Here is a 19,453-nt window from a genome sequence, read left to right as displayed (position 1 = left end):
TTTGTACGCTGAAATTCCGGAACATTTCACCAGTTAGTACACACAGGTGGTTTAGTACCCGACGTCCAACAGTACAAAGGCTCCCTTGTGCAGAGTCTGAAGAGAGCGTAATGTCTGTGAATTGAGGTGCAAAGTGGAGTGCCCTTGGAGAGCCGAGGGTTTAGCGTCTTCGTTGTTCGTCCAAACATACAGAATCCCACCTGCCGACAGGAAGCCCAAGGCGGTACCGGAGCCAGTGCGTCAAGGCAGCGTAGATCTGTTCACAGTGGTCTCCAAACATTCTCACTTCAAGTCATTAGGAGACCGACGAGTGGACTGAAATCGACTGAAAAACATCGCATGGTGCGTCGTCCACAATCTCGATCGGTTTGCGCGTTTACCAAGATGTACTTAGTGCTTATCATGCTTCACGACGGAGCTGTCGGTTACCAGCAGTAGCAAATGAAACAAAGAACAATTACGGCCACAGGTTATATATACCATTTATTATGAAATTTCGCTATTTTTATAATGTAGGCTTATAGCTTCCTTGTTAAGGTCATTAGTCTTATGACAGGTTTGTTGTGGCCCACCAGAATTACCTCTCCTCTGTGACAGGTGGAACGTCCACCAGAGGGCATTAGTGATGTTCGCGTATAGTACGGAGCTGTCGGTTACCAACAGTAGCAAATGAAACAAAGAACAATTAGGGCCACAGGTTATATATACCATTTATTATGAAATTTCGCTATTTTTATAATGTAGGCTTATAGCTTCCTTGTTAAGGTCATTAGTCTTATGACAGGTTTGTTGTGGCCCACCAGAATTACCTCTCCTCTCTGTGGCAGGTGGAACGTCCACCAGAGGGCATTAGTGATGTTCGCGTATAGTACTGTTACGAGGCCTGGTAGGGTACGTAACGGTTGTGAACGGCGTCAGACACTGAGTGATCACTGTCAAGGACGCGGAGATGCCGCGTACTCGCCTGAGGCAGCGTCTGAGAGACTGTGAAAGGTCTGAACTGTTAAACGTCCATATTTCACTTTCGTACAAGTTTACACTCCTTATACCATCAGAAAAGACTTCCTCAAATTTATCTTCGATGTTAACATATTTCTCCTTCAAAAACGCTGTTCTTACCATTGGCAGTCTCCAATCTACATTTTACATCCTCTCTACTTCTGCCGCCGTTAATTATTTTCCTGCCCCTATAGAAAAAAACTTGCCTACCACACTTAGTGTCTCATTTCTTGATATCATTCACTCAGCATCGCCTGATTTGCTTCGACTTCGTTCCATTGCCATTTTTTTTTTATTGACGCTCATCTCATAATGTAATTTCAAGACACTATCCATTCAGTTCCACTGCTGAAGTCCTTAGCCGTCCCTAACAGAATTATAATATAATCTGCCTGTCTCAAATGTTTTATTCCTACTCCCTGAACTGTTATCACTTTTTCGGATTTCATAGGAAAGAAAAGAAAAATTTGGAGTAGGTATTAAAATCCATGGAGAAGAAATAAAAACTTTATGGTCCGCCGATGACATTGTAATTCTGTCAGAGACAGCAAAGGACTTGGAAGAGCAGTTGAACGGAATGGACAGTGTCTTGAAAGGAGGATATAAGATGAACATCAACAAAAGCAAAACTAGGATAATGGAATGTAGTCGAATTAAGTCGGGTGATGCTGAAGGAATTAGATTAGGAAATGAGACACATAAAGTAGTAAAGGAGTTTTGCTGTTTGTGGAGCAAAATAACTGATGATGGTCGAAGTAGAGAGGATATAAAATGTAGACTGGCAATGGCAAGGAAAGCGTTTCTGAAGAAGAGGAATTTGTTAACGTCGTGTATAGATTAAAGTGTCAGGAAGTCGTTTCTGAAAGTATTTGTATGGAGTGTAGCCATGTATGGAAGTGAAACATGGACGATAAATAGTTTGGACAAGAAGAGAATAGAAGCTTTCGAAATGTGGTGCTGCAGAAGAATGCTGAAGATTAGATGGGTAGATCACATAATTAATGAGGAGGTATTGAATAGAATTGGGGAGAAGAGGAGTTTGTGGCACAACTTGATTAGAAGAAGGGATCGCTTGGTAGGACATGTTCTGAGGCATCAAAAGATCACCAATTTATTATTGGAGGGCAGCGTGGAGGGTAAAAATCGTAGAGGGAGACCAAGAGATGAATACACTAAGCAGATTCAGAAGGATGTAGGCTGCAGTACGTACTGGGAGATGAAGCAGCTTGCACAGGATAGAGCAGCATGGAGAGCTGCATCAAAACAGTCTCAAGACTGAAGACCACAACAACAACATCGATTTTCATTGCTGTTTGTTCGATGTGTATGTTTTTATCTCTATACGGGAGTTCATAAAAGTAACCAGTGTTATTTAAGTTAGTCGTGGAAACTCTCTGTAAGGTTTCATATGTGCAATGATGCATCTGACGGTGATGCACTGAGAGTGTGAGTAAACAAGGGTCTTTGCCGTGTATTGTAGCTGAATGATTGAAAAATCAAAACGAAAGCTAATTTCATACTATCTGGAAGACACCATCCTGCTGAATACCTGTGAGCTGTTCAAGATCAAAAATAAAAGTCAACGAAATATAAGCTTTCGAGATGTGGAATTAGTGCATACCATCCCAGAGATATCGTGGAAAGCGAGAAAGTCAAAGAAGTCTAATGCGTGTTGGCAGAGACTGAGAATTGTCCAGTAAAATTAAGAAGAGAAAGATGGCGTGAATAGAAAATATTCGAAACGAAAAGCATCGACTCTTGGAGCACACAACTGGAGCGGGAAGAGAACACTTTGAGTGGGAAACATTAGGTAACGGAGGGAACTACATGACAATCAGTCACTGATACATGCTGCAGAATGCCAAGAGGCTATCGGAAAGATGTGACTGCAAACATCAATTACTTGATTTGCATTGGGAGAAGAAGGAGGACCAAGTACCAACTTAAGACTACGTGAAATAGACTAGTTTCCCTGGTCCATCTGAACCGATTATTGACTGGAAATGGTTGTGTTTGGAGACCATTTTTGGCCATTCATGGACGTCATGTCCCCAAACAACGTAGGATTTTTTGTGGATGACAGCCGGCCGCGGTAGCCGAGTGTTTATAGACGCTTCGGTCCGGAACCGCGCGACTGCTACGGTCGCAGGTTCGAATCCTGCCTCGGGCACGGATGTGTGTGATGTCCTTAGGTTAGTCAGGTTTAAGTAGTCCCAAGTTCTAGGGGACTCATGACCTCATATGTTAAGTCCCATAGTGCACAGAGCCATATGAACCATTTTGTGGATGACAATGCATCATGTCATCGGGCGACAAACGTTCGCGGTTGGTTTGAAGAAATTTCTGAACAATTTGAGCGAATGATCAGGTTATCCACATCACCGAACACGAATCTCATAGAATATTTACGAGGTATAATCGAGAGGTCAGTTGATACACAAAGTCCTGTGCCTGCAACACTCTTCGCAATTATGGACAGCTATAGATGCAGCATGGTTTAGTGTTTCTTTCTGCAGGGGACTTCCAGCGACTTGTTAAGTCCATGACACTTCGAGTTGATGCACTGCGCCGGGCAAGAAGCGGTCCAATACAACATTTGGAGGTATCCCGTGACTTTTGTCAACTCCGTGTGCACGAAAAGCAGCCAAAATAATTTTAATCTCTGTTGGTCCATTACGGCCAGTGGACGTTGGCTGGTAAGTACTCTTCAGGTCAATAAACTTTACCAACCGCCGTACACTTTAAGATATTTTATTTTATGGGGCCTGAAGATGGCAAACGGAATTGCCGAAACGGGTTGCTTTCAGTATGCAGTAAAATATCTTAAAGTGTACGGCTGTTGGTAAAGTTTATTGAATTGAAAAATAATTTTGTGTTGTACCCAGAACGGCCTTACGCTGTAAAAACTTCCTCTCTGAGGATGAAAAAATGTGATACAATAGTAATTAAAATACTATATATAATGAGGAAGTTTCTCAATACGTTCGCCTATTACTGTGCATTAAGTTCCTCAGGACAACAGGAAAGGACTGCAGAACAGACAGGAGCGCCTGGCAGTTGAATCTGTTATTGCTGCTCTGAAGTTCTACACATTCGGCTGCAAAGAGGAATCCATAAAGACAACACGAAGCGGGATATTAATTTCTAGCGGAAGCGGGGGTGGGAGACGGGGAAGTCTAAAGACGAAGACAGCGAAGAGGGCGGTTATATAACGGTTTGCCAAGTTTAATCCATTCCAGCGGTGCGTGTCCGCTACTTCCAGGAAGTTCTTCGCCGGCGTTAGTCCCCCTGTGGAAGCGTGATATGATTTATTGTCGGGCTGTGCGGGAGAGGTTTTAATCCCGGCGGAGCAAGTTGGCCGAGTCCAATTAGGCCGGCCGCTCCGCAGAATACTGCGCCCGGATTTAGCGTCGCGACCCGTGGCTGCTGTTGGCGTTAAGCCTGCGGCAATGGAAGAGTAGCGCTCAAAGGCCGTATTTCATTCTCGCTGGCTTACACTCACATGGAGTATCGACGTCGTTTGTGGATTGTGGATCTGTAAGATCGTATGAACACGTAAACTTGATTATGACAATTGGCCAGCTTCCGTAGGGTTGTTGGGTTGTTTTGGGGGGGGGGGGGGGGGGAAGAGACCAACCAGCGAGGTCATCGGTCTCATCGGATTAGGTAAGGACGGGGAAGGAATTCGGCTGTGCCCTTTCAAAGGAACCATCCCGGCTTCCGTAGGGTCGCGGAAAGTTCTGCTCGCCGCTGCCCCGACGGGCTGCTGCGTCTAATACACTCATACCTCACAGACAGGAGTTTCAACACTGACGTGAAGGGAAACCAATCAACACGACACGGTATACACGCGGGAGTACCCCAGGGAAGCATCCTAGGGCCCTACTCTTTAACCACTACTGCCGGGCGCGGTGGTCTAGCGGTTCTAGGCGCTCAGTCCGGAACCGCGCGACTGCTACGGTCGCAGGTTCGCATCCTGCCTCGGGCATGGATGTGTGTGATGTCCTTAGGTTAGTTAGGTTTAAGTAGTTCTAAGTTCTAGGGGACTGATGACCACAGACGTTAAGTCCCATAGTGCTCAGAGCCATTTGAACCATTTTTTTGAACCGCTACATAAACGATCTCCCAACCACACATAACACAATGATAGCAATCTACGCGGATGACACAGCCATCCTTGCGCAAGATTGGAAACCATCAAACATTACGTCACGCCTACAGACTGCACTCCGAGTGGCCGAGCCTTGGTTGGAGAAATGGCGTGTTAAACGTCGACAAGTGCGAAGCCGTTCTGTTCACTAGAAGACTGAAGCAACTGCGCAAACACCGCTACTGCAGACCAATAACTCTACATGCACTTCCAATACGTTTCCGCGAGAAAGTCAAATACCTCGGTGTCTGGCTGGACCGGAAATTACTCTGGGGGGACCACATACAACACATAACCAATCGAGCTAGCGCGAGGCTCAAAGAGCTCTATCCTATGCTCAACAGGCGTAGCACACTGAACAGAAGGGTGTCGAGGTCCATGTACATGACACTTATCCGACCCCTGACGACGTACGCAGCTCCTGTCTGGGGATACGCTGCGCCTACACGCCTGCGCCGTCTGCAGCTCATACAAAACAAAGTACTCAAAATCATAAGCAATGCTCCACGATACACACGCATCGCGGACCTTCACCGGGAATACCGACTTGAGACTCTCACGGAGGTAATCCACAACTCACCACAAGACTATACAGAAACTCCAGACATTCGCAGAACCCGTTTATTCTGAATCTGGGGAACTACGACCACAACCGTAGATGGAAACATAAAAGACCAAAAGACATACTTGTAAGGACATAACATCTATGGCCAAGCATACGCAAACATAACGGCACAGTCGAGCCCCTGTTAATCAGACGCCATTACTGGATATCCAGCTGAAATACACTGTCGAATAACTGGCACCACACAGGGAAGCCGTACCGTACACTTCATGCAAACAAGCTCTACACATCCCCCACACAGTGAGATGATCTATGGCCGATCTCCCACTACTGTATAACGATCTTGATTGTTCCAGGAATGTAGCAGCTGCAGCAACTGGGACACATCGCCATCGCTTGTCACGGTAATGATGCATGATACCTATACTAACAAATCCAACCTTGCATGAGCTATCGCAGCTAGTAAGCCACTACTGCTCTTACTACCCATCCCACTGTCGCAGAGGTTTTTTCCCACGGCACGAGCCATGGCACTTTTTTCCCTCTGCTCTTCAAATCGCTACCCTCATTCGCGTTTCGTCCACTATCTATCACCTGATGGACCGTGTTAATGTGTAGTCTTACCCAGACGCACGGACAACATCACAGCCCAGCATCCTGTGACCCACTTACTAGATAAATAACATGTTGACGGAGGTGACAGTAGAACTTTTGGTTTGGTCACCACGTTGGTGCGGGCGTGGAGGGGCCCCATCTCTACCTGCTCTCAGAATCCAAACTCTCTTAAGCCGCATTTACGTGGGATTTGTGTCTCGTCCCTAAACACGCCAAACGTGGTTGGAGCACCCACAGAAACGGCGATGTAACAGCGTTCTCCAGCGGCAGTTATCAGCTGTATCTGCCGCGAGTTAACGTATTTTCGTCAGCGCTTTTGGCGACCGTCAAAGATTAGAGGAGAAAACCATAAAAGATATTATGAACATGTCAGTTGATTGAACAAGGAATTAATACTCATAACTGTAAATTTCTTAACTCGGTATAACACATTTTACCTTGAAACCTTCCCGTCTCCTCTATATCTCTTTTGTTACGCAACCTTCCCTTCCACAATGACCTATGAAACCTTCCCTTAGGATTTCTATCTCTTGCTTGATAATAACAAATGAAATCTTCCCTTTGAAATTAATTCTCTTTCTCAATAATAATAAGTGCAATCATCGCACACAAATTTAAATGCTGCTTATTAAAAGTGATTTGCTGATTCTTTCGACGAAACATAGAATGTGTAGTCGTCGTGGTCCTCAGTCGTTACCTGCAAGAACCCAAAAGTGTTACTTCCCTTTTTACTGTTACTGGATCGCCATCTGACTGCTACATCGGACTGCGACGTGAATATACTTACTTTATTTTACTATACTCTATTAGTTGCTAGTGGGCTGTCATAATAAGTGGTTGTATTTATTACCAAAGCTGAAGTTATTCTTTAATCAATTCGACTGAAGTTACATAATTCACAGTTAAACTTTTTCTTGACGACAATAAAATTTTGCAAAGTTTTACGTTGATGGTTTTTGGGATGGATTATAATCAGTAATGCAATATTTCTGGCAAAAATTAATTATATTCTGAAAGCGATTCTTCAAATATTTCCTCTCAACCTCTCGCTTCAGACCTGCTACCGACTCGCTTCACATCTCGCTTACTACTGACTTCCTACGAACGCTAAAGTGCTGTCTCTACCACCAACAATGCTTTCTGGTGCAGACAATCCCTGCTACCATTACAAAATGTATCAATGCGCGGCCTTTCCCGCTCTTTCCTTAAAATGTATCCATACGCGGTGTCTCCCGCCCTTTTTAAAATTATATCAATGTGTGGTCTCTCCCGTCAACAATACTTTGGTGCAGATATTCCCTGCTACCATAATTATTTCCAAAATGACAAATATTCATTATTCCTACTTAATCCTATTAATAAAATATAAACATCTTTCCATATATTGTGGTTTGACAATAGAGAATTGAGATATACACGTCTTACAACCTTTTCCGAGTATTCGAATAACCGCCTCGGTTCGGCAATGTTTACTGTGGTAATTGTTACGTGTAACAGTAACTTCTCCTTTGTCCACATGTTATTGAAAGTTGTTCTGTTCGTAGTTAGACTGTTTTGAATTGCAACGTATCAGCCGGTGACATAGTCAGCCGTTGGGCAATATATTGTACGACGTTCTCTGGCACGTTCACAAAACCGAAGATACTCAGTCGATTCAAATAACTGCTCACGACTTAGTTCAGTACGGCGTCTGATAAGTTCTGTTTGTGGCGCAATCTTGCCTTTTAGTGGCCGTTTCTTTTCCAGGAGGCAAAATTCTGACGTGTTTCATTCTGCCTCTCAAGCTTGGAAATGCTCCGCAGGGTGAAATTCAACGTTGTGACATCACGAAACCGTACCAGTTTCACATCCACGTCAGCTTTCACAGCCCGTGTAAAGGACGGCCTTGTGATGTGCGGCGCGCGAGACAAATTACTCGACATACGGCTCCGCAGGTTTACTCGGGAGCGCTCCACTGAAACATGATTATACGACCTAAGAGAAATACAGACCTCAGCCTCAACCTGGGATTCAAGTAAATCCAATGGTGATAAATGGAACTCGAACCCGAATTTCCTGCTTTGCTTACCATGGTCGCCGTATCCGCTTTGCTGTCCGAGCACGCTTTCCTTACAACCTAATTACTCAACTCGTCACACACTACACAGGTAGCGTCTAATGGTGTCTGTCCATGGGACAGCTCATTTTTTCATTGTTCTGAAGTGGATTTATCTTACGTCACATTTACCGCGTGCAAGTTAAATAGGCCAACTTGCTTTGTGTTGCAACTCCGCTACGATCAGTTCGTTTCCTATTAGTCTAACTGGAGTAATTATGGTATTTGCAAATTCTGAAATTTTCTGCCGTTGTATACTCAGGTTTATTCTACTTGTAATTTAGATGCTGCCTTTCGGTTTTGATACGGACGACTGGAACCTGTTTACATACGCCATCTCAAGCGTGGTGTTTACATTAGGCGAGCCTTGAAGTTCCTCGGTCAATTAATAACTACATTCAAGCTGTTCCATCGTTGACTTCAGCACCCACTGGAACCTACGCACCTCATAAACCTTTGAAGTCAAATAAACACGCTGCTCATTATTTGTTGCTTCAGTTCAATACTTGATATTCACTTCCTATTGGAAAGTTAACTTCCGCTTTCTCTTTTTCGTTTCCGCTGTAGTTTCTCCTGCATACGTCATAACAGAACGCACCATTCTTTCTTGAATTTTTGTTTTCCCCTCAATTGTCATAAATTTGTTTCTCCATATAGTATTTTGCAGGCATCCGGCTATCCTATAGTGCCTTTGTCACTTTTCACTCTCATATTTAAGCCTAATAACTGATGATGACAGGTTCTAGATAATTAAAGGTCTTCACTTGTTCATCTGGCACACCGTATATTTCTCATTTATGTGATACAGGTGTTTTTGATGTTAGAATACTTCTTAATTTTGTGGACGAGATTTCCATCTGACATTGCTTAGCCGTTTTATTGTAGTGGTGAAATATTCTTTATAAATTAGCCTCATTATCAGCTAACAGTAAAGCATCATCAGCATAATATTTGACATTTACTACTATATTCCACTGTATATCATGGCTTCTTTCTTACGGGTTCAATGACACAGTCGATTGTTAAGTTGAACACGAGTGGTCTTAATGAAACTCCTTGTCTAACTCCTTCATCGGTTATACTGTCAATTCTTCGTGTGTTTTAATTCTCGATTTTTACCTGTATACAGAAAGCTAGGTGTGTAAGTGTAGATACTGTGATCACTGTTATCTTAATATGTACCCACTTCAGTACGTTAGTTGTCTTTCCTCTGCGTCAAACAATCTTACTACAGATACATCATATAATTTACTACCTGATGTTTTTGGGACGGTCGTAACTTTAGCAATGAGCAACGCCTGTATAGACTGAACATTTTGCGTCCTCGTGCCGACGCTTCAGCACCTGACCTGTTGTCTAGGGCTAATTAAGCATGCTCTTGCCAAATGTACCAACCTAAAATATACTACTCCTAATAGCTATAATTGTTTCTCAGCAGCCGGCCGCAGTGGCCGAGCGGTTCTAGGCGCTACAGTCTGGAACCGCGCGACCGCTACGGTTTCCAAGGGAATTGTTCATAAAGAGTGGGTGCCTCTTGGACAAACAGTTAATCAATATTACTACAAAGAAAATTTAGAAAGACTTCATAAAAGAGTTCTTCGTGTCCGTGACAACATTGCCGATAATTTGGATTCTGCATCACGATAACGCGCCATTCCATACTCCTCTGTCAGTACAGCAATTTTTAACCCCAAAACAAATTTCAGTACTACCACAGCCACCTTATTCACCAGATATAGCTCCGTGTGACTTTTTTCTGTTTCCAAGAGTCAAAACGGCGGTCAAGCGACTCCATTTTCTAACAACCAAGATGTCCAAAAAGCTGTGACGAGGGTCTTGGAGGATATTACAGAAGATGAGTTCATTGGCAGAAGCACTGGAAAAAGTGTGTGCAATTAGAAGGGAACTACTTTGACGGAAACAACATTAAACTTGACTAAAACGGTAAGCAACTTCTTTTTTTACATCAGTCTCATTACTTCAGTTTCGCACCTCGTATGTGTGTTTGAAGTTGTTTACCCTTCTGAGCGGTCTCTGTTGTGGCTTGTGACTTGGATCCTGGTAGTTCAAATGGTTCAAATGGCTCTGAGCACTATGGGACTTAACAGCTATGGTCATCAGTCCCCTAGAACTTAGAACTACTTAAACCTAACTAACCTAAGGACAGCACGTCCTGGTAGTTCCTCCTGAGATAAAGAAAGCTACAATAAACTAACTTCTGTCGACGTGTTGACCTGAAAGCTCTTTATTATTGCTCACAATTGGTGGCAATAGCTTCTCTGCATTTTAGTGCATTGGTGAGTTCTCCGCTAATGTATGAGAGGCACTTGGACAGAATTCGTATGTATTCCCCAACTCACGCAGAAGGCCCTTGGGCAGATAATTACGTAGGGCGTGGCTAGACAGCTGCAGCGCTACCGGCTCTCCTCCGACTTTCACCGTTAATGGCCTGGTCTCTAGCGACACAGAGGTAGTCGGCCTGACGGCGACATGATGCGAGGTGCACGCCACGCCACCACACGATACGATACGATACGATACGTGGCACGGCACCGTTACTCGGTGGTTTACGCTGCTCCCTGACGACAACGAGAAGCAATATTTCGGGCTCGGCTGCATCGATATGCAAGTGGGTCGATTGTTCCGTCACGTCCTCAAGCGCTGCACTAACTGTGCCTGCAGCAGGGTAATTACGCGTCGTCAAGACAAGCACCTGTCTACTGCCTGTGAAGCGGAGCTTCAAAGGACAATGGCTGTCCCATTTCCCTCTTAAGAAGAGGGTACGAGAGAAACGCGGACCCCATAAATTAATACGCTCGGATAGACATAAGGGGGAGGGGGAGGGGGGGAATGTTTGAAGACGGGATATGAGTAATGGTGTGCTTCGTCGCAGACATTGCCCTACCTCTTCTCTTAACTAATAGAAAAGGAACATCAAATAACGATCAGAATCCATTCGCAACGCTTGTCCTTCCCGACACGTTTTAACTTCGGACAATATCTGGCAAACGACGCATTTCGACTCGAACATTCATGAAAATACTTATCTGTTGTACTGCAGCACTATCGAGGTATACATGTCCTCAGGTTCGCGGTTTACAGACTTACTCGTTTATTGGTTGTTGTGTCCATAACGTAAAAGAGCATTGTCTGTGTCTTAAAATGATTATTATTTTACGACGCAATCATTTTTCAAATAATGCTTTTAGACCGTCTCAACTAGCCATCCTCAGGACATGGGCAGCCCTGTGCAGAACCTAGATCTGAGAAAGGCAGTTTCAGACGGTCGAAACCAGCTACCTGAAAAATCCTTATGAGTGTATCGGTAAGTAAAAATCATTATAATAACGATGGTAATCACGGCCGACTCCAGATGAGTCAGACATATATTTTTATTTCACAAAAAAAAAAAAAACAAATGCCCTTGAACCACAAGCCAACATGTTACCAATATAGATTTCCTAATCCCAAAAATTTGTGCTTGTGAATTTGTAACAGCTATGAAAATACTCCCCCCATGAACCATGGACCTTGCCGTTGGTGGGGAGGCTTGCGTGCCTCAGCGATACAGATGGCCGTACCGTAGGTGCAACCACAACGGAGGGGTATCTGTTGAGAGGCCAGACAAACATGTGGTTCCTGAAGAGGGGCAGCAGCCTTTTCAGTAGTTGCAGGGGCAACAGTCTGGATGATTGACTGATCTGGCCTTGTAACATTAACCAAAACGGCCTTGCTGTGCTGGTACTGCGAACGGCTGAAAGCAAGGGGAAACTACAGCCGTAATTTTTCCCGAGGACATGCAGCTCTACTGTATGATTAAATGATGATGGCGTCCTCTTGGGTAAAATATTCCGGAGGTAAAATAGTCCCCCATTCGGATCTCCGGGCGGGGACTACTCAAGAGGACGTCGTTATCAGGAGAAAGAAAACTGGCGTTCTGAGGATCGGAGCGTGGAATGTCAGATCACTTAATCGGGCAGGTAGGTTAGAAAATTTGAAAAGGGAAATGGATAGGTTAAAGTTAGATATAGTGGGAATTAGTGAAGTTCGGTGGCAGGAGGAACAAGACTTTTGGTCAGGTGATTACAGGGTTATAAATACAAAATCAAATAGGGGTAATGCAGGAGTAGGTTTAATAATGAATAAAAAAATAGGAGTGCGGGTTAGCTACTACAAACAGCATAGTGAACGCATTATTGTGGCCAAGATAGACACAAAGCCCATGCCTACTACAGTAGTACAAGTTTATATGCCAACTAGCTCTGCAGATGATGAAGAAATAGATGAAATGTATGACGAGATAAAAGAAATTATTCAGGTAGTGAAGGGAGACGAAAATTTAATAGTCATGGGTGACTGGAATTCATCAGTAGGAAAAGGGAGAGAAGGAAACATAGTAGGTGAATATGGATTGGGGGGAAGGAATGAAAGAGGAAGCCGCCTTGTAGAATTTTGCACAGAGCATAGCTTAATCATAGCTAACACTTGGTTCAAGAATCATGAAAGGAGGCTGTATACATGGAAGAAGCCTGGAGATACTGACAGGTTTCAGATAGATTATATAATGGTAAGACAGAGATTTAGGAACCAGGTTTTAAATTGTAAGACATTTCCTGGGGCAGATGTGGATTCTGACCACAATCTATTGGTTATGAACTGCAGATTGAAACTGAAGAAACTGCAAAAAGGTGGGAATTTAAGGAGATGGGACCTGGATAAACTGAAAGAACCAGAGGTTGTAGAGTGTTTCAGGGAGAGCATAAGGGAACAATTGACAGGAATGGGGGAAAGAAATACAGTAGAAGAAGAATGGGTAGCTCTGAGGGATGAAGTGGTGAAGGCAGCAGACGATCAAGTAGGTAAAAAGACGAGGGCTAATAGAAATCCTTGGGTAACAGAAGAAATATTGAATTTAATTGATGAAAGGAGAAAATATAAAAATGCAGTAAATGATGCAGGCAAAAAGGAATACAAACGTCTCAAAAATGAAATCGACAGGAAGTGCAAAATGGCTAAGCAGGGATGGCTAGAGGACAAATGTAAGGATGTAGAGGCTTGTCTCACTAGGGGTAAGATAGATACTGCCTACAGGAAAATTAAAGAGACATTTGGAGAGAAGAGAACCACTTGTATGAATATCAAGAGCTCAGATGGCAACCCAGTTCTAAGCAAAGAAGGGAAGGCAGAAAGGTGGAAGGAGTATATAGAGGGTTTATACAAGGGCGATGTACTTGAGGACATTATGGAAATGGAAGAGGATGTAGATGAAGACGAAATGGGAGATAAGATACTGCGTGAAGAGTTTGACAGAGCACTGAAAGACCTGAGTCGAAACAAGGCCCCGGGAGTAGACAACATTCCATTAGAACTACTGATGGCCTTGGGAGAGCCAGTCATGACAAAACTCTACCATCTGGTGAGCAAGATGTATGAAACAGGCGAAATACCCTCAGACTTCAAGAAGAATATAATAATTCCAATCCCAAAGAAAGCAGGTGTTGACAGATGTGAAAATTACCGAACTATCAGTTTAATAAGTCACAGCTGCAAAATACTAACGCGAATTATTTACAGACGAATGGAAAAACTGGTAGAAGCCGACCTCGGGGAAGATCAGTTTGGATTCCGTAGAAATGTTGGAACACGTGAGGCAATACTGACCTTACGACTTATCTTGGAAGAAAGATTAAGAAAAGGCAAACCTACGTTTCTAGCATTTGTAGACTTAGAGAAAGCTTTTGACAATGTCGACTGGAATACTCTCTTTCAAATTCTGAAGGTGGCAGGGGTAAAATACAGGGAGCGAAAGGCTATTTACAATTTGTACAGAAACCAGATGGCAGTTATAAGAGTCGAGGGGCATGAAAGGGAAGCAGTGGTTGGGAAAGGAGTGAGACAGGGTTGTAGCCTCTCCCCGATGTTATTCAATCTGTATATTGAGCAAGCAGTAAAGGAAACAAAAGAAAAATTCGCAGTAGGTATTAAAATCCATGGAGAAGAAGTAAAAACTTTGAGGTTCGCCGATGACATTGTAATTCTGTCAGAGACAGCAAAGGACTTGGAAGAGCATTTGAACGGAATGGACAGTGTCTTGAAAGGAGGATATAAGATGAACATCAACAAAAGCAAAACGAGGATAATGGAATGTGGTCGAATTAAGTCGGGTGATGCTGAGGGAATTAGATTAGGAAATGAGACACTTAAAGTAGTAAAGGAGTTTTGCTATTTAGGGAGTAAAATAACCGATGATGGTCGAAGTAGAGAGGATATAAAATGTAGACTGGCAATGGCAAGGTAAGCGTTTCTCAAGAAGAGAAATTTGTTAACATCGAGTATAGATTTAGGTGTCAGGAAGTCGTTTCTGAAAGTATTTGTATGGAGTGTAGCCATGTATGGAAGTGAGACATGGACGATAACTAGTTTGGACAAGAAGAGAATAGAAGCTTTCGAAATGTGGTGCTACAGAAGAATGCTGAAGATAAGGTGGGTAGATCACGTAACTAATGAGGAGGTATTGAATAGGATTGGGGAGAAGAGAAGTTTCTGGCACAACTTGACTAGAAGAAGGGATCGGTTGGTAGGACATGTTTTGAGGCATCAAGGGATCACAAATTTAGCATTGGAGGGCAGCGTGGAGGGTAAAAATCGTAGAGGGAGACCAAGAGATGAATACACTAAGCAGATTCAGAAGGATGTAGGTTGCAGTAGGTACTGGGAGATGAAGAAGCTTGCACAGGATAGAGTAGCATGGAGAGCTGCATCAAACCAGTCTCAGGACTGAAGACCACAACAACAACAACATGAAAATACTTGTAAGATTTAAAACCTAAAAGATAGGGCGCATGCACTAGATAATAGTAACGGGGTGAATATTCGTGCATTAATTACTTACTGTGTGCGCGCCCACATCCGTCGTTTTAAATCTTACGCGTATTTTAACCGCTATTAAAAATTCACAATCACATATTTTTCAGGGGTGTCGGTAAGGAATCTCTATGGAGCTAGGAGACATTATTTTCTACTCTTTGGCGACCGCTGTGGTTGAGCGGTTCTAGGCGCTTCAGTCCGGAACCGCGCTGCTGCTGCGGTCGCAGGTTCGACTCCTGCCTCGGGCATGGTTGTGTGTGATGTCCTTAGGTTATTTAGGTTTAAGTAGTTCTAAGTCTAGGGGACTGATGACCTCAGATGTTAAATCCCATAGCACTTAGAGCCATTTGGACCGTTTATTCTCTTTAGTCCGGTGTCCGATTTAAAAGCATGGTATATTAAAAACTCATTTTTATTTAAATATTTTTTTTTCTTTTTAGCCTCGTGTAAGTGAAACTTTTCACTCGATTTGAAATATTTTGATGAGATTACGTCAGAGACACTGGTAATTTTAGTTTTATTTCAGTTTCTCTTCATCTGCCAACGAATATTTTACGAAAAGATCGTCAAGGTAAAAATTAGAGAGACATTCGAGCTTACACTGAGGTCTACCAGCAAACTTTCTTTCTTCCTGCGAAACATTTGCGACTGGAACGGGAGAAGGAGGAAATGGCAGTGGTACAAGAAGTGCCCTCCATTATACACTAGACAACAAATTGAGTTAACACTGTGTTGTCATCCAATTCTGAGATATATTTAAAATTCCAAGTGTCCAGCTCATCGGGAATTTAGTTCAAATAAATTGCAAAATTTCTACCGGACAGATAGACAGACAAGAAAGCGACCTAATAAAAACATGGCAAAATAGTACTTACAGACGATGACTAACTACACAAGCCTGGCTACTACGAGAGCTCAGCAACACTTGCCCACTGAAAGAGGTTCAAATGGCTCTGAGCACTATGGGACTCAACTGCTGAGGTCATAAGTCCCCTAGAACTTAGAACTACTTAAACCTAACTAACCTAAGGACAACACACACATCCATGCCCGAGGCAGGATTCGAACCTGCGACCGTAGCGGTCGCGCGGTTCCAGACTGTAGCGCCAGAACCGCTCGGCCACCAGCGGCCGGCCTGAAAGAGGTGGCCAATGCCGTGGTGAGGCACTGGACTCGTTTCGGGGTGGACGGCGGTTCAAATCCCTATCCGACCAGCCAGGTTTGGGTTTCCAACGGTGTCCCTAAATTGCCCAAACCTATTGCCAGTGTGATCCTTACTCTTATCCGAGATTGCGCTCTAACGATATTCCACGATCAATTATCGCTCTGCAGCTGAGTGTATGCTGATCTGAAACTAACTGGTAGCTTAAAACTGTGTGCCGGACCAGTACTCGGAAGGTACCAGGTTCGAGTCCCACATAGTTTCCATCTGCCAGGAAGTTTCAAATCTAATGGTATCTTCTAGTTCAAGATTTAGTCACCTCATAGTGCTAACATTTGTGTAGTGTAGCTCATGAGAGATGTGCACTTAACGTTTGCTAGAAGGTGACATTGAGATAGTATTTGTCAGCATCATAGCCTGGAAACAAACGATATCCGTGCTCCAAGCCTCCCCTACCCCCCCCTCCCCTCCCTCCCTCACTCTTAAGCCCCTCTTTAAACCCGACCATTTGGGGATTCACAAACAATTCGTCACATGTCGTATTAGAGATGAATGGTAAAGTATACAAGTAAGAATACTAGCCTACTTAGTTGCCATAAAAAGACTAATATATGTTACAAACTAGCACATCAAATTATAAAGTAAGTAGTCTCTACATGCCAAGTAACAATCAAGAAATTATGAGGCATCCTTACTGCATGTAGCTGCAAACGGCAACTAACCTGCATTATTAAGCGGATATCCCGGAAACCGATATCGGTTGCAGCTTGTCTTTGTAATGGCTTGCATGAGAACAAAAATTTGATTTTCAGTATTTCACAGAGTTACTGACCGAATTTAAAAATTTAAAATGCTATTATAATCTGCTCATTAAGTGTTATAATGTTATGTAAAAAGTATAGACAATAAAGTGTTACAGGGATAGTTGTTATTCACCATATAAGGGAGAATCTGAGTCGTAGATATTACAATAAAAAGACTGTTAAACGAAGCTATTGGCCAAACAGGCCTTCATCAGAATCAAACAACAAAGACACACACACACACACACACACACACTCGCAAAAGCAGCTCACACATCCGTGACCACAGTCTCTGGCTGCCAAGGCCAGTGTATTTCCATGAATGAGTATGTGTGCGTGTATGTATAAGTGTGTGTGTGTGTGTGTGTGTGTGTGTGTGTGTGTGTGTGTGTTTGTTTGTTGTCTGTACCTGATGAAGGCCTGTTCGGCCAAAAGCGTTTTTTTTCCGGTCTATTTTTTGCGCATGTCTCCGACTCAGTATCTCACTATATGATGAGTAGCACTATCCTTTACATGATAGTGTCATTTTGGATTTTCCATTGTTAGATAACTGTTACAGTTAGAAGCAGTGTGTTTGTCTTGAGTCAGCATAACTGGCGGCGCGCAAATACCCGGACTTTATTCATCCAGTGTTTGAGAATGTCAACACTTAGCGCCTTCCAACAAACAGTGCACACACTATCAAATGTTTACGAAACATTTTTCTCGCTAAGCCACCTCCCCCACAAAATAATGAAACGAAAAAAAAATGTTATCGCTTACTAAATTTTCGCTGTTAATGCAGTAAAACTTCAGCAGTCAGACTTGACGTTTTAATTTGTTACTTCTTTGTCACCAATCCTATTCGCAACGCAATTTTCAGGCAGTATTCACTTATATTACTTCTACTACCAGCACAATTACATCATTGTGTGACGCAGTTCAGGAGTTACGACGCCATAAACATTGATGTGCGTGAAAAACTGGCTTTTCGTGAAATGGAGCATAAATTATCCAGAGTATTTTCGTCCAGTTTTCCATAATGAGAGCACTTAGCGACTTCCAACAAGCTTTAAACATAATTCCAAAGTTTTTCTAAATTTTTTCTCCCTTACCTGCTTAACATGAAAACATTATCACTCATTTGTAAAGTACCCAGACGTTTGAATCTGTTTTAAACACGCAGCCTGATTCTGTTCAGAATCGGGGGTTTATTTGTTGTAGTAAAAAAAAAAACAGGAATAAGAAAGTGGGAAAGGTATTCCTCTATGCAGAGCACTATATTTCATGTTTGCGTAAGGTTACGCCATAGTAAGAGTGATGTCATACACAGGATAGGGCCGCTAAAGCGTATCACTCCAAATGTATGCAGAAAGAGTACATATATCGTGCTGCACGTTTGCCCAATTTATAGCAGACAATGTGGCGAGTTTTTATGACATTGAACACCTTTTTTAGAATATGTTATTGTGCGGCACTTGAAAGAGACTTCCAAGACGACTCCAGTGTTATCCGTGGAACTTGATTAAACAGCAATATGATACAGCGCCGAAAACCACTATTCCCCCGTCAGGAGACGAGGTACCACAAACATCTATCCTCTACCAAAAGTAAGCTGCTCACCAGACTCAGCACGTCTGGAATTTTACCAGAGGAGAAAAGAAAAACAAGAGGTGTGGAAGGAAACGCCGAAAACTCCCTAAGATATTGAAAAGTGGTAATATATCACGAGAAACGGCAGTTTGTTGGAAATGTTTGCCACTATGAGCGTCTTTGGATGCCTAACACATAAGTGGTACGCACTCTTTGGCTGCCAGAGGTTGTATTATTAGTAGAGCACGAGCGAGTCAGAGAGTCAGCTGCATACAGAGAGAATGTTAACGGATCTCCGTATGTATAGGCTATACGAACTGCTATTCGGAGCTACCCACTGTGCCGAAGGGTTTTTTATACTGTGCGTTTTAGGTTTGAGGGAACTGTGGTGTTATTTAAAAGGAGCTTGTCTGCTGCACTGACTTATATTTCTATATAAAAACTCTAAACTCCGCTCAAACAGGCCATGAAGGCCTAACGGTATCGACCGGCCGCGGTGTTACCCTCAGCCCACAGGCGCACTGGATGCGGATATGGAGGGGTGTGTGGTCAGCAGACCGCTCTCCCGGCCGTACGTCAGTTTACGGGACCGGAGACGCTACTTCACAGTCAAGTAGCTCCTGAG

This window comes from Schistocerca nitens, chromosome 4 (assembly GCF_023898315.1).
Source record: "Schistocerca nitens isolate TAMUIC-IGC-003100 chromosome 4, iqSchNite1.1, whole genome shotgun sequence".
NCBI lineage: Eukaryota > Metazoa > Arthropoda > Insecta > Orthoptera > Acrididae > Schistocerca > Schistocerca nitens.
The sequence above is the reverse complement of the archived record's forward strand: the minus strand, read 5'-3'. Positions refer to the sequence as shown.